This window comes from Malus domestica, chromosome 17, assembly GCF_042453785.1.
Source record: "Malus domestica chromosome 17, GDT2T_hap1".
NCBI lineage: Eukaryota > Viridiplantae > Streptophyta > Magnoliopsida > Rosales > Rosaceae > Malus > Malus domestica.
In genome coordinates, this window is record NC_091677.1 from 24,876,095 (window position 1) to 24,891,202 (window position 15,108).

The following is a 15,108-nucleotide window of genomic DNA, read 5'->3' on the forward strand; positions in this document are numbered from 1 at the left end:
ACTCCTACCATATGCTACTGCACCTTGATACTCGGAAGTCTCACGACCATTCAGTGACTTGGATTTTTCAAGTCTCCAAATGAGAAGTTTTCCTCACTCGGGAAATTAAGGGAGCACTACCTCAACCTACATGCGTCACTCACAAAGCTTCAACATACAAGATTCAACAAAAGGAAAAATTCAAAGAACTTAGTAAAGAAGGTCTTGGTGTATTTAACACAATACGTTGAAATGAAGCAAAGCTTGTTTATTGATATCTCCGATAAGTTACAAATATGTACATATACATGAATCAAAATAAACAAACAAGAGGAGCCTTCACAAAGGTTGCTCAGGAGAAGTCTCAGCAGTCGGCATAGCCCCAAATCGAAGAGGCACCATAGAGTGATTATTCGGAGCCTCAATACTAGGCAGAACCCCAGAAGGAGGAGGTACCGAAGGTTGATCATTTGGAGCTTCATTACGAGGTACAACCCCAAAAGACGAAGGTAATAAATTCCTTTGGAACAAACCCACAAACCTCTAATGATCAAGTAAAATTTGACCATCAGATTCCTGCAGCTGATCGAGCTTCCTCTTCATGTTTGTAGCATAGTCATGTGCGAGCCTGTGCAACTATTTATTCTCATGCTTAAGCCCTCTGATCTCCTGTTTGAGACTTATCACTTCAGCCGCCAATGGTTCAACTTGGCGGGTTCGAGCAAATAGGCATTGGCCATATTAGACACAGAACATGCACACTGAACACTGAGAGCCAGAGAATCCTTAACAACCAACTCATCAGACCGTTTGGAAAGTAGTCTGTTATCTTTGGGAGTGAGAAAGTTCTTGGCTACCACCGCAGCGGTCATATCATTTTTCATCATAGAGTCCCCAATGGTAAGAGGACCAGTAGGGGATAAGAAAGATGGGCGCCATATGTTGTCTTGAGAAGGCATGGCTGCCTTTTCACCAAAGTTCAAGTCAAAATAATGGTCGGATGGGCCAGACATTCTTATAAATGATGAAGGAGAAATGAGGTGCACTAAATCTCTGAAGTAAGGGGAAAATTCCTACAAGCAATAACTCTCTGAATGTACTTCTTGCACACAATTGGTGCCCTTATAAAAGAAAGGGCAATAGGGTCGTTGGTTTAAAAATCGAAGAGGCACCACTTTCCACACGCAACATCAGCTCCTCGGATACCACAGATAACTTTGCCAAGGATCTCTGAAAAAGGTTAGACACATAAATTTTGAAGGTCTAGCTACTCTACTATTACCCACAAGGGTAAGGGAACAGCACCACTGCTTGATAACTAGAAAGTCCCAATGTGTGTCAACCTCCGTACTTTGTGGCAAGGCAGACTAGCAAAAATGCCCAACCTTTACTCACATTCGAGAAAACACTCCCAACAAGATTGTTTGCTCAAAAATCGAAGAGGCACCGCTCTCCGAATCTCGAGAGCCAGACTCCTAATAAGATTACATGCTTAAAAATCGAAGAGGCATCGCCATCCAAATCTCAAGAGCTAGACTCCCAACATGATTGTTTTCTTAAAAATCAAAGAGACACTGCTATCCAAATCTCAAGAGTCAGACTCCCAACATGATTACTTTCTCAAAAATCAAAGAGGCACCGCTATTTGAATCTCGAGAGCCAAACTCCCAACAGGATTACTTGCTTAAAAATCGAAGAGGCACATCGCTCCGAATCTCGAGAGCCAGACTCCCAACAGGATTACTTGCTCAAAAATCGAAGAGGTACTGCTCTCCGAATCTCAAGAGCCAGACTCCCAACAGGATTACTTGCTTAAAAATCGAAGAGGCACCGCTTTCCGAATCTCAAGAGCCAGACTCCCAACATGATTGCTTTCTCAAAAATCGAAGAGGCATCGTTCTCCGAATCTCGAGAGCCAGATCCCTGACAGGATTGCTTGTTCGAAAATCGAAGAGGCACCGCTCTCCGAACTTCGAGATGTAGATTTCCTTGGTTAAAGCTTGTCTGAAATCTTCACACGCAACATCAGCTTTCCAGATACCACAGACCACTTTTTCAAAGTGCTCTGACAAAGTTAAAACACGTGAATCTTGCAGCTTCCACTACATTGCTATGACCGAGAAAGGTAAAGGAACAGCCTTACCACTCGCTGTCAGGAAAATTCCTATATATGTCGACTTTCATCCTCCACAGCCAGGCAGACCTGCAAATAAAAAAAAATGCTCAACTTTTCTTCACATCCGAGAGGGCATTCTCAGCAGAGTATCTCGAAATACTCAGCTTCTTTTCCCCCTGATAATACATCTGTAAACAAGCCACACCAAAGCAAGAGTATCTCATATCATCAGGGTTAAAAGCAAGAGTATCCCATATCATGTTTTTTCCCTATCTTTTCCTTTGGCCTTGTTCTTACCTGCAAGACAATGACAAATAGAGCAATCAATCAGCACTTGGAATCAAGCTTCCAGTCAGGTACTGACTGCCTGGAACCCCTTGCCTGATTACTTACCTGGCATTGCTCTCGAGTACTCATCTTCAACATCTTATGCTTCCAGAGAAAATACCACATCTACCTGAGGAACATATAGGCAAGTGAGAAAGATACAAAGAAGCATGTGGTGACAAGCGTAAGAGAACACGTGCCGATACATCCACTACTTTGTCATCAACAAAAGTATCACATATCATCAGGGTCGAAGGTACTCTAGATTTGATGGACTTGTTTTGACCCTCAAATTCTTGAGTCGGCCTTATACTCTGGAGGAAACCAGAAAACCTTCCAGCCTAGTTCAAGAATAAGCCTGTGGAAAGTTACTTCTTCAAAAGCAAAAGTATCTCATATCATCTCTTCTCCATTTGCTTCTCCTTATCCTTGTTGCTGTTTACGACACAAGGAGAAGGAGAACAATCAACCGGAAGCCGAAGTCAAACCTCCGATCCAGGTTGTTTGCTTGGAAGTCTGATTGCTTACTTTGTCTGTTACCTCTTTCGGAAAATCTCCTAGCTCGGCGACTTGGGGGACTCCTACTACATGATTTGTATCGCGCTTGACCAAGCCTGAAACTACAAGTAAGCTTCAAGTGAAATTGATACATTACCTTGTGCATCTCCACCGGTTAAAGATACCACCCTTGGATGGAGGAAAAGTACTTCTAGAGAAGATGTCGCATCTACCTATAAGACAGATAAGGCAAGTGAAGACGATACCACACTTTGGTACTTAGAAGTTTCGTGATTACTCAGCGGCTTGGATCTTGCAAGTCCCCAACCGAGGAGTTTCCCTCACTCGGGAACTTAGGGGAGCATTGTTTGTACCATACTTGACCAATCCCGAAACTACCGAGTACCGGTCAACGTTATACCGTCAAGGACCCAGAAGAGTTTCCCTTCAACCAAGAGGCCAATCACAGAGCGACATATGTCGACATCAGAAGGCAATCATAGTGCGACACATGTCAACATCGGAAGCTAATCACAACACGACACGTGTCAATGTCAGAACAAGGCTAGAAACTCTCTTCTATAAATAGAGATCATTCTCTAACAATATTTCCTAATGTCATTTGTACTAAATCGTTTACTAGTACTCACTAAATGAGAGCTTGAACCTATGTACTTGTGTCGACATTTGTATAAATCGTTTACTAGTACTAAATCATTTGTATAAATAGAGTTTCACTTCAACCAGGAGGCCAATCACAGAGCGACACGTGTCGACATCATAAGCCAATCATAGCGCGACACGTGTCAACATCGGAAGCCAATCACAACACGACACGTGTCAATGTCAGAACAAGACTAGAAACTTTCTTTTATAAATAGAGATCATTCTCTCACAATATTTCCTAATGTCATTTGTACTAAATCGTTCACTAGTACTCACTAAAGGAAAGCTTGAACCTATGTACTTGTGTAAACCCTTCACAATTAATGAGAACTCCTCTACTCCGTAGACGTAGCCAGTCTGGGTGAACCACATACATCTTGTGTTTGCTTCCCTGTCCCTATCCATTTACATACTTATTCACACTAGTGACCAGAGCAATCTAGCGAATGTCACAAACTTAACACTTTCTGTTGTACCAAAGTCCCTACTGATTTTGTGCATCAACAGTATTACTGATCCAGAATTTTAAATCTTTTAATATCTTTATTTATTTAAGATCTTGATCGTTATCTCCTATTATATTAATGTTATTTTACATAATCAAATGATGTGTTGGATTTGAAAAACACTATGTCTCATAGGCCCCGCTCAGGTGCTAGGCGGCTGGTCACCGCTTCGATTAATGGCTAGGCATTTGAAAATTAAGAAATGGTGCCTAGACTTGCTGAGGCGCCCGCCTACACCGCCTAGGCACCTGCCTAGCCCGCCTAGACCAGCCTAAACACCTGCGACTCACTTAGACAGAAAATAGATAACTTTCATTTTGCATTTTATTTTTCTCAATAAATTATAAGAGGCTTGTTGAATACTTAAATGAACACACATCATATGCTTGTTCATCATGTTTTCATTATGTTCCAATACTTCATAATATATAGGTCATTTTATTTTATAGTTTATGCTGAAATTATATATATTTGAAGTATAAACTGACAATTATTTACACGAAATATATTAGATTTACTTAAATCCGCCTAAGCGCTAGAACCCAACCTGTTGTCCAACTAGTACTTAGCGTCTTTTAGAATCTTGGTAAAAGCAAACTGACACCATTTTTTTCATGAGTAATGTTAGAGAGACAAAATTTACAAACTAAATGATATGTCACCAATAAAAATAAACACATTTATTAATACTTAAGTAATAATTTAATCATTAATTTTAATATTTTTTAATTTAATATTCCTAACATTTTCCTTTTTATCATACAGCAGCAGCAAAACCAATGAAATCAAAACGAATTAACATAAACCGACATTTATGCATGCTTGATGCCAAAAGCTTTTTAAAATTTTTTAAAACAAGCACGAAAAAACGCAGCAGCCCTTTCTTAGTCCATCCAAAAACGAAATGGCAGCACCAACTCTTTTGTTTTTTATTGTCAAAGCTCAAATAGCCGCAGCCCTTTTGATTCTTTTGAAAAGCATGACAGCGGCCATTTCTTTCTTTCTTTCAAAACATAGATACAAAAGGGCAGCAGCTTTTCTTTATTTTTTTATTTTTTATTTTTTATTTTTTTGGCCTTTTCCTTTCAAAACGAATAGGCAGCCAACACATCTTTATAATCTTGACCCCTATATGAATTAAGGGTGGGCACGAATCGGGCCTAAATTTAGAGGAACCAAACTGGATCAGTTAAAAAATACAACGGAATAGGAAGGACTGAATATATAAATTTTGAGATTTGAAACCGGATCTAATCCGACCCGTTTGAAATGGATCGATTCAGACCGGGTTCACGGGTCCAATTACATTTTTATTTTTTGTTCATAACAGATCACAAAGGGGTGAATACATTTTTCACAACCGACCACAAAAAGAAAAAAAAGAATACATGTTTCTTAAATTCCCATCTTTCCCAGCCAATATTAACAAATAAGAGCATACATAGATGAGTTTACATTCAAATCCAATTAGTATACATTCAAATCCAATTTGCATGAAATCTTCCACTAATCAACCAAACACAACCTAATTAAAAATAACCAAGTCTGAAGCAGAATATTCAAATATATACAAGCCTGAAACTATCACAGGACATACATATATTCAAATATACAGAAATTGAGAACCCAGAAACAGAAGATTCAAATATGATATTCAATTTTGTGTTCAACCTTTTACCATTTTCCAGCCAAGATACTGCTAAATCTAGAGGATCAGTACCTTTAGAAAAAGCTCTTTCGACCTGTTGTGGAAATGTGTTTCCTAGGCGAGGTTTTCTTTTACTAACTTTGGTTTCATATAAGCACCCACCTTTTACATAAAGAACTCCATATATAAGCTGCAGCTGCAGTAGGAGACTTCAACATGACATAAAACTCTACATGATTGAGATGACATGGGATGAGATTGATTGGCAAACTGATTACAAAATATCAGCACGTTTTTCTCACACATGTGGTAGACACCAAATTCTCTCTAAATATATAAAACCTATTTAGCTGACAATATCTACCAATTAGCCACAACAACTAAATGAGCTGTTGTTTAAGTCCAAACCAAAAAACCAGTTCAACCAGTTCGTATGCTGCCAAAATTAAATGTATTTGAACCAAAACTAACCTAACCATGTGTAATGCATGACGAATTTACTTGAGTGGATATTTATAAAATACTTGTTATTTTTGTAATCGAAACTTGAAAGCACGAGAAACAGACTTAGATTGAAATAATTACAATTGAAATATGCATTAGTTTAAGACATTACAGACTCAGGTGTTTAGTTTAAGAATTTCCAATTTTACTCAGTTCTCGTTTGAATTGTACATCAGTGGGATAATATTCAACAAAAGAAAAAAAAATTAGTAGGATAAGGACTCCTTGATAGGGGTGGCAAGGGCTGGGCCAAGGCTCAAAACTGAAACCGAAACTAAATTTTTTTGCGGTCGGTTCAGTTCGGTCTTGAAGCGAAAAACAAAATGAAACCAAACCGTTTGGTTTGGTTCGGTGTAGTTTCAAACGGTTTCGGTTCAGTTTCAAACCATTAATTACATACAAAATTAGAAAGTAAGAAGAACACCTAAAGTGAGGGGAAAAAAGGATCTAAAGCAAACTTAGTTGTAATCGTCATACAACTAAGTTATATGTTAGGTGCAGAGACATTAAAATTCAAAACTGAATCTTCTTCAAGATCTCCATCTATAAACAAATCTTCAAATACAGGACAACAAGAAACGAGTATCCATTGAGTTGCCAACGGGATAATGCACAGTAGCACGGAGGAACTGGTTACTTGGAAAACAGCCTGAGATAGGAGTAACGCTAATATCGTTACAAAGAAAAGTCAGCTTTAAAACCACCAGAGTGTTGCACACCAAAAGCCTTCTTGGTGACTGATAACCCTGATATGTATTTGGCGTCCAAGTCTACAAAGAGATCCAACTGGATGGAACGATTTGAACATATCAATGCGTGCGGTGTAACCATGCAAGGCGGTAAATATATATTGACATATATCTGCAGAAGTTGATCCCTTCAGCTTCAACCGAGAGGCGAGAGTAGCAATGCCTCTGAGCAATGGACTGTGAAGACTAAAGAAAGTGATGATATTCTAGTGTGCATGGTTGAGCCATGCTAAATGTATAGACTAACAAACAACCAAGTAAAACATGACATCTAATATGGATATTTAATTAAATTTTTATTAATATTTACGGTGCGGTTCAGTTTCGTTAGGTTTTCAAAAACCAAAACCGAAATCAAACAATTTCCCTTTACTGCAATTCAGTTTCAAATCGAAACCGTTTCAAAACCGAACTGTTCGGTGCAGTCCGATTTAATTTGTATTTCAATTTTGATTTTTGGTTCTAAGTGCCCACCCCTACTTTTTCTTGTGTTAGAATTTTGGATTTTCATGGATTTGGGATTTGTGCTTTGGAGCTACAATTTGTTTGACAGGTCATATGCACAGGCAAAATTTCCAACGAGGGAAACAGTCTGGGCCGGACTCCCATTTTCTCACATTTTTGGAACCGTCCCGCCCTGATAATTTTGTCCCCCTGTCCCACCTTTCCTGATTTTGTCTTTAGAATTTTTTTGACTCACCTCATACATGCCCTAAACCACATGAACATGCCCCAACTCGCGGGTCCAGGACCTAGTTGCCCAACCCTACTCGTTGAGTCTCTTATCTACGGAAAAAAATGGACATGTTATATAGTATTTAATTATTTATTCTTGATTAAGACATGCATTATGGTTTGATATGGCATTCCCTAAAGTATTATTTTAAATTTTCACATTTTGAGCAAAACTCCATCATTTTTTGCCAAAGCAACCGATATTGGTAACAATATATCTAGCGATATTTCTATAAATTTGCATATCGATTATTTTACAAATATCGATATTTTAAACAATAATGTGTACATCTTTTTATCAAATTAAATGAAAGGTTTGTGAACTAGCAAAACCTTTTTTGTTTTTGTTTTTTTTTTTTTGGTATTAAGTGGTGTTTTTGTTTGGGTTTTTTTCTATCACAAATACTTCTTTATGCTTTGTAGATCCATAATTTTCATTCTTTATGTTTCAGTTTGAGTCACCCTCAAACCGCAAAAACCATTAGCGAAACACACATTTTGAGTAGCTTGTCTATAAGTCTATACCCTCCCCCAGAAAATAGTACCTGAAATCCCAAGGATGGTATTTTCTAAAACTTTAGTGAATTCATGCAAAATAATTAGCATTTTAATCAAGATTTAAGAGTACGTGTAGATGTTTACAAACACCAAGAAATTTCTATGTTCTTCGAGTTTATGGAATTAATATTTCCAGGTCAATATCTATTGTTACACTCAAAGAGTTTAATTATTGTCATCTTTTAAACCCCATATGTAACAGATAGTCCCTAAAAATTATGATTTTTATAATTTTAATAAGTGAGTTTACGAAAATGCCCTTCGAGGCAAAGCATTGATTTTTTTGTTGACCGTCGTGTCATGGCATGTAAGGTTCATTTTCTTAGCATATCCTCATAGTACTCGTCGGTACGGACTCGTGGGTGCAAATGGAACACAATTTGAAGTTTTAACGAATGAGTTATTAACATTTAAAGTTGAGGGCATTTTAGTAAATTGGTTAATATCTATAAAAATCCAGATTTTTGAAGCAAAATCTGGGATGCTACGTGTGTGGCCCAGATTAAAAGGAACAAAAGATGGTCGGTGCAGATGGCGTATAAAGGAGAGAAAGGAGGGAGAGGTGGGACAAATCAGAAGATGAGTGATGTGAGGAGAACCAATAGGAAGCAGAAGAAAGGAGGGGAAGGGAGAGAAACGAGAAGCACATAATCACCCTTGACCCGTGCGACCCGCGAACCCGATTGCGACCCGTAGGTTTCTCCGGTGAAATTCATCATTTTTTCAATGGATTGGGCCAATCTACCACTCCCAATCCTCATATTGACCCTTCCTCTACCATTTCTACATCAAATTTTAGGAGATTAGGTTCGAAATTGGGAAGAAATGATCCCGTGGGTGCCATGAGACCGTGGGTGAGATCCACCAAATCTGAAACGTTTTCTTCCCATTACCACCACCATTGGACTCCCCTTGAGGCCTGGAACAAAGCCCAAGCATTGGTTGGAGCGTCGGAGTTGTTTTGAAGTCAAATAAAAAACATGCCAAACCTAGGGTTCCGGCGGGTTTTCATGAAATCGAGGCTTTTTTTGGCCAAATTGGCCTTAGTCACATGTATGAAAGTTGCTCCACTCACTGAGATATTCATTTCTGTAATTTTTAAGAATTTTTCAAAATAGTTTATTTTTCAGGCAAGTCGGGGCGACCAACCGCTACCTGCGGCAGCACGTGGGCTGAGAAGTCTCCTGACCTTCCTAGGCTAAATTTGAATACCCTGATTCCATTGGTGAAGTTCGATTGACAAATTTTCGTCATTTAAACATAGCCATTAAGGTCCGTTGTTTGATCATTATAGCAATCGACGATCCGACAGTTGGATCATCACCAAACTTTGATACGTTATAGTACATAATATTTGAGGATATTAAAAACTTACAGATTAGGAATCCGACATACGGATCTTCCCAAATAGGATATGTAAGTTACATGTTCTATTGATAAGAATTCTAAGACATGATTTGATAAATGTTCGTGACGCCTTAATGTTTGTGATGGGGAGTTGTAGTGCGGACTCTAGGTGAGTGGGCTTTTGCTTTTCTATATATACGTATTTATGCTTTACATTTTCCCAGAAAACTGTTTTGAAACGAGTGTATTCTTTTAAATGCCATGTCATGCTTACATTTCATTCTATTATATGCATTCGTATGTATATGCATACTATTGTATGACGCTGCGGAGGCCAGGTAAGTTCAGGTGAGTATTGTATGATGTTAGTGGTTGCATTGGTTATGGTTATACGTAGAGACGTATAGAGCTCATTATCCTGCACCCTGGTGTTAGTGTTCCCACCTATAGCCAGGGCACAGTCCTTTACGTGAAGTTCACCTCCCGCACCGCACGCTCACCTTGGATCCAAGTTTGGTGCACAGGCTTGTCATACAGACCACATTAGGTGGTTCCGACTTGTAGGTGACCCACGATTATTTGCACAGGCTTCACGTGATCGTAGCACTTGAGCATACTTATTTACACTCAGCCCTGTCGTACAGACCACAATAGGTGGTCCCGACTCGTGTGCAAGCATATTTAATGAGCTATAGGTTTAGCCGTACAGGTCATGTTAGGTGACTTCGGCTCGCATATCAATTTACATTGATTTATTTCACCGGGCTTACTTATTTCATTGTTGATATACTTGACATGGCATATACTTGGTTTTCACTATTCTCGAACATGATTTCTATATACGTATGTATTATTATTTTCTGAGAAATTATACAGGTTTTATGGCGAGAGGTTATAACGTTTTCGAAAGGTTTTTATTAAAAACTTTATTTTCAGGCCCACTCACTCTTATTTTGCTCCCCTCCAGGTTTTAGCTGCTGAAAGTTCGTATCAGCGAGGATTCGTGGCGAATCTCAGTATAGGTGGCTACCTCTGAGGGTATGATCCTTACCCACATTACTGTACTTTACTTGTGCTCTGACGTCGCTTGTGAAATGGGTTCATTCTCACTCACATCGCACTCTTGTCTTTAGGTACTTTTAGGTTTAAATTTATTCACATTTTCCACACCACTATGCTTTATGGTTTCGTCACCTTCCAGGTGTCGGCCATCACAGCTCGATTCATAATCCTAGTAGACATTCTAGGTCAGGGTGTGTCAGTTTGGTATCAGAGCATAAGTTGGGCAGTATTGCGTTCATCACACACGTGATGTAAGCATTTTTAGTTCTTGAACCTAATTTTTTAAGTTTGCCACCTCATCGAATATGAAAAATATGTTAGATTTTTCCTAAGTTTTGTGGGTAGCTTTGTTGACTTGTTGACGTTTAGAAGAGTACTTTGGCGAATGCCCTTAGACTTAAAGCGAAGAAATTCCCTGCCAAGGAAAGATGTAGATTTGAGGCAAGTTGATGGCCTAAAGCAGGGTTAATGTATCGGTAACTGTGTATCATCGGAGACTTTACCAACCAATTCCATTACTATCCTCCAGCCATCAATATTAAACCTTTTGAGATTGGAAATCCGAAATAGTTTTGATTCCTTGGCAGTATTCATTAGAATATCACCTATTAGAATTCTTGCGAAGTCTACTTTTGTCAAGACTCTAGAAATGTCTCATGTGACGATAGTGCTAAACTGGTAGCACTCGACGGAAGAACATCTTGGGAAAATCACTTTTGGTCTCTAATAGCTCTAATACTTTTGTGATGTTACTTTTCGATCATCAAGAAACCTTGTTAGCTCATTCTGAAATTTGACCTTTCTACTTTTGGCCTGAGACAACCATAGAATTGTTTAGTCTTTCGGCATAATTCATCATTTTTGAAATTGTCCAACTCTTTGATATTTTAGTTCGCATCAGCTCTGGTCATACCCTCAGTTTCACCTGGTATTAAAGGTATTTTAGTTGATTTTGAGTCATTCGTCTGTTCCCCATATCATTTTTATGTTGATAGATTGTCCAAGAATACCACTTAGACGTCAAAACTTTTAATTTAGACCATCAGTCCTTAAATCACCTAATCAGCATTCTATCGAGCAAATCGTTACCATCAGTGATTTATTATTCCTGAAGCTATTGTGGTAACAAACTATTGTGAATTTTGAGTCAAGGAAAAATCTAAGTTTCCGCTCGTCAACCCTCCTTAAACTATTGTTCAAGTTGAGTTATTTCCCAACCCTTTCGTTGCTAGCACATGATTAAGTTAAATATTTACACGTGTTCAGATATCGAAATTGTATATTCAATCTGGATATCTTGTACTCTAGAATTCATGAACTTGTTTTGACTCTTAAATTCTTGAGTGTTCTTTTAGCCTTCTTGACATGGTTTCTAGCACAATCAGTGAGAAATTCATGTTAGGTCGACTCGACGGATGCGTGCACCAGTTTCATATCGATGTTAGTAGGAACCATTGGAGTATAATCTTCTTGCGGGTTTACCAGACTTACCAAAAATAATTCCAAACAACTTTGAGGATTGAGTAGTAGTTTAGCATGGAATTAGTGAAGTTATGACTGTAAGTTTTGAGTTTGGCGATTATGGCGTTAATTTCTATGTATGGCTCGTAATTGCAACTGTCATTTGAAGAATGTGATTAGAGATATAGTTTCTCTAGTTCAAGTTTTCAGATCTTATACCATCAATTTGGAAAGCGATCATCGCGGTTAGTCTCGAAATAAATGTTTTACGATAAGAGTTCGTCCAGGTGCATTTTCATTACTTTACTTTAGGATTTGATAGTTTGGGCTTACATGAACATTGAAACACTTCTAGCAACTGGATTAGTGGACTCTGGATAGTATAGCATCACGATCGAGGCATGAATTGGACAATCTAAGTATATTCGCATATGAGGAGCAAGACGATATTTTGGCATTCTCGGGAACTTCTCACTAGCTTATTGAAACAACAATTAATTATCGGCATTGCATGCTGCAGACTGTAATATCAGTGGTTTAATTGTTGGGTTCCCTAAGCAAGTGAAAAAGTCAGCTCATCTACAACAACAGTTATTAGTTAGCAAAAGTTTGGACTCAACTCGTTACACACGCTCATATTCGAAATTCATGACACGACGAATTTTTGGCGAGGTCCATTTTCATTTTGGGTTTTGATTTTTCGTACAAATATTTTTTTTACTACATTATTTTATATGGGTATTATGCTACTATATTATCAAGGAAGGAAGAAGGTATGAACTTGGAGGCATGAAAGAGGAATAATTGCAATCCGATCGCGACGGAATGACATTCTCTTTTCTGCAACCGCTCTAACTTGATTTCTTCCTTATGTATGTATTTACATACATATTTTCTCCCTATTTTCGAGTATCTTACATTTAGCAAGTCATTTTAAATTTCAAGGATGAAATTTTCTTAAGGGGGTAGATTGTAACAGCCCGTCCCAAAAAATTATGATTTTTATAATTTTAATAAGTGAGTTTACGAAAATGCCCTTCGAGGCAAAGCGTTTATTTTTTGTTGACCGTCTTGTCATGTCATGTAAGGTTTGTTTTCTTAGCGTATCCTTGTAGTACTCGTCGTTACGGAAGGTGGGCATAAACGGAACGCAATTTAGAGTTATAATGAATGAGTTATTAAAGTTTAAAGTTGGGGGCATTTTAGTAAATTGGTTAATATCTAGAAAATTCCAGATTTTTTGAGCAAAATCTGGGATGCCACGTGTGTGGCCTAGATTAAAAGGGGTCGGTGCAGATGGAGTATAAAGGATAGAAAAGAGGGAGAGGTGAGACAAATCAGAAGAAGAGTGAGGTGAGGAGAGCCAATAGGAAGCAGAAGAAAGGAGGGGAAGAGAGAGAAACAAAAAGCACAGAATCAACCTTGACCGTGCGACCCGCGAACCTGGTTGCGACCCGTAGGTTTCTCCGGTGAAATTCATCATTTTTCCGATGGATTGGGCCAATCTACCACTCCCAATCTTCATATTGACCATTCCTCTACCATTTCTACATCAAATTTGAGGAGATTAGGTTCATAATTGGGAAGAAATAATATTGTGGGTGCCGTGAGACCGTGGTCGAGATCCACCAAATCTGAACTGTTTTCTTCCCATTGCCATCACCATTGGACTCCCATTAAGGCCTGGAACAAAGCCCAAGCATTGGTTGGGGCATCAGAGTTGTTTTGGAGTCGAATCAAGAACACACCAAACCTAGGGTTCCCACGGGTTTTCATGAAATTGAGGCTTTTTCCGGCCAAATTGGCCTTAGTCACAGGTAAGAAAGTTGCTCCACTCACTGAGATCTTCATTTCTGTAATTTTTGAGAATTTTTAAAAATAGTTGAGTTTCCGGCAAGTCAGGGTGACCAACCTCCACCTGCAACGGCGCATGGGCCGAGATGTGCCCTGACCTTCCTAGGATACATTTGAATACCTTGATTCCATTTGTGAAGTTTGATTGATGAATTTCCGTTGTTTGAGCGTAGTTCCATTAAGGTCCGCCGCTTGATCATTATAGCAATCGACGATCCAACCGTTGGATCGTCACCAAACTTTGATACGTTATAGTACATAATATTTGAGGATATTAGAAACTTATAGATCGGGAATCCGATGTACGGATCTTCCCGAATAGGATATATAAGTTACATGTTCTATTGATAAGAATTCTAAGACATGATTTGATAAATGTTCTAGGCGCCGATCGTTCATGACGCATTGATGTTTGTGCTAGGGAGTTGTAGCGTGGACTCTAGGTGAGTGGGCTTTTGCTTTTCTATATATACGTATATATGCTTTACATTTTCCCAAAAAATTGTTTTGAAACGAGTGTATTCTTTTAAATATCATGTCATGCTTGCATTTCATTCTATTATATGCATTGGTATGTATATGCATACTATTGTATGATGCTGCGAAGGCCAGGTAAGTTCAAGTTAAAACTGTATGATGTTAGAAGTTGCATTGGTTATGGTTATACGTAGAGACATGTAGAGCTCCTTATCCTGCACCCTGGTGTTAGTGCTCCTGCCCGTGGCCAGAGCACAATCCTTCACGTGAAGTTCACCTCCCGCACCGCACGCTTACCTTCGATCAAGTTTGGTGCACAACCCTGTTGTATAGACCACATTAGGTGGTTCCAACTCGTAAGTGACCCGCGATTATTCGCACAGCCTTCACGTGATCGTAGTACTTGAGCGTACTTATTTACACCCAGCCTTGTCGTACATACCATAATATAGGTGGTCCCAACTCGTATGCAGGCATATTTAATGAGCTATAGGTTCAGCTGTACATGTCACGTTAGGTGACTCCGGCTGACATATCATTTTACATTGATTTATTTCACTTGGCTTACTTATTTCATTGCTGAGATACTTGACATGGCATATACTTGGTTTTCACTATTCT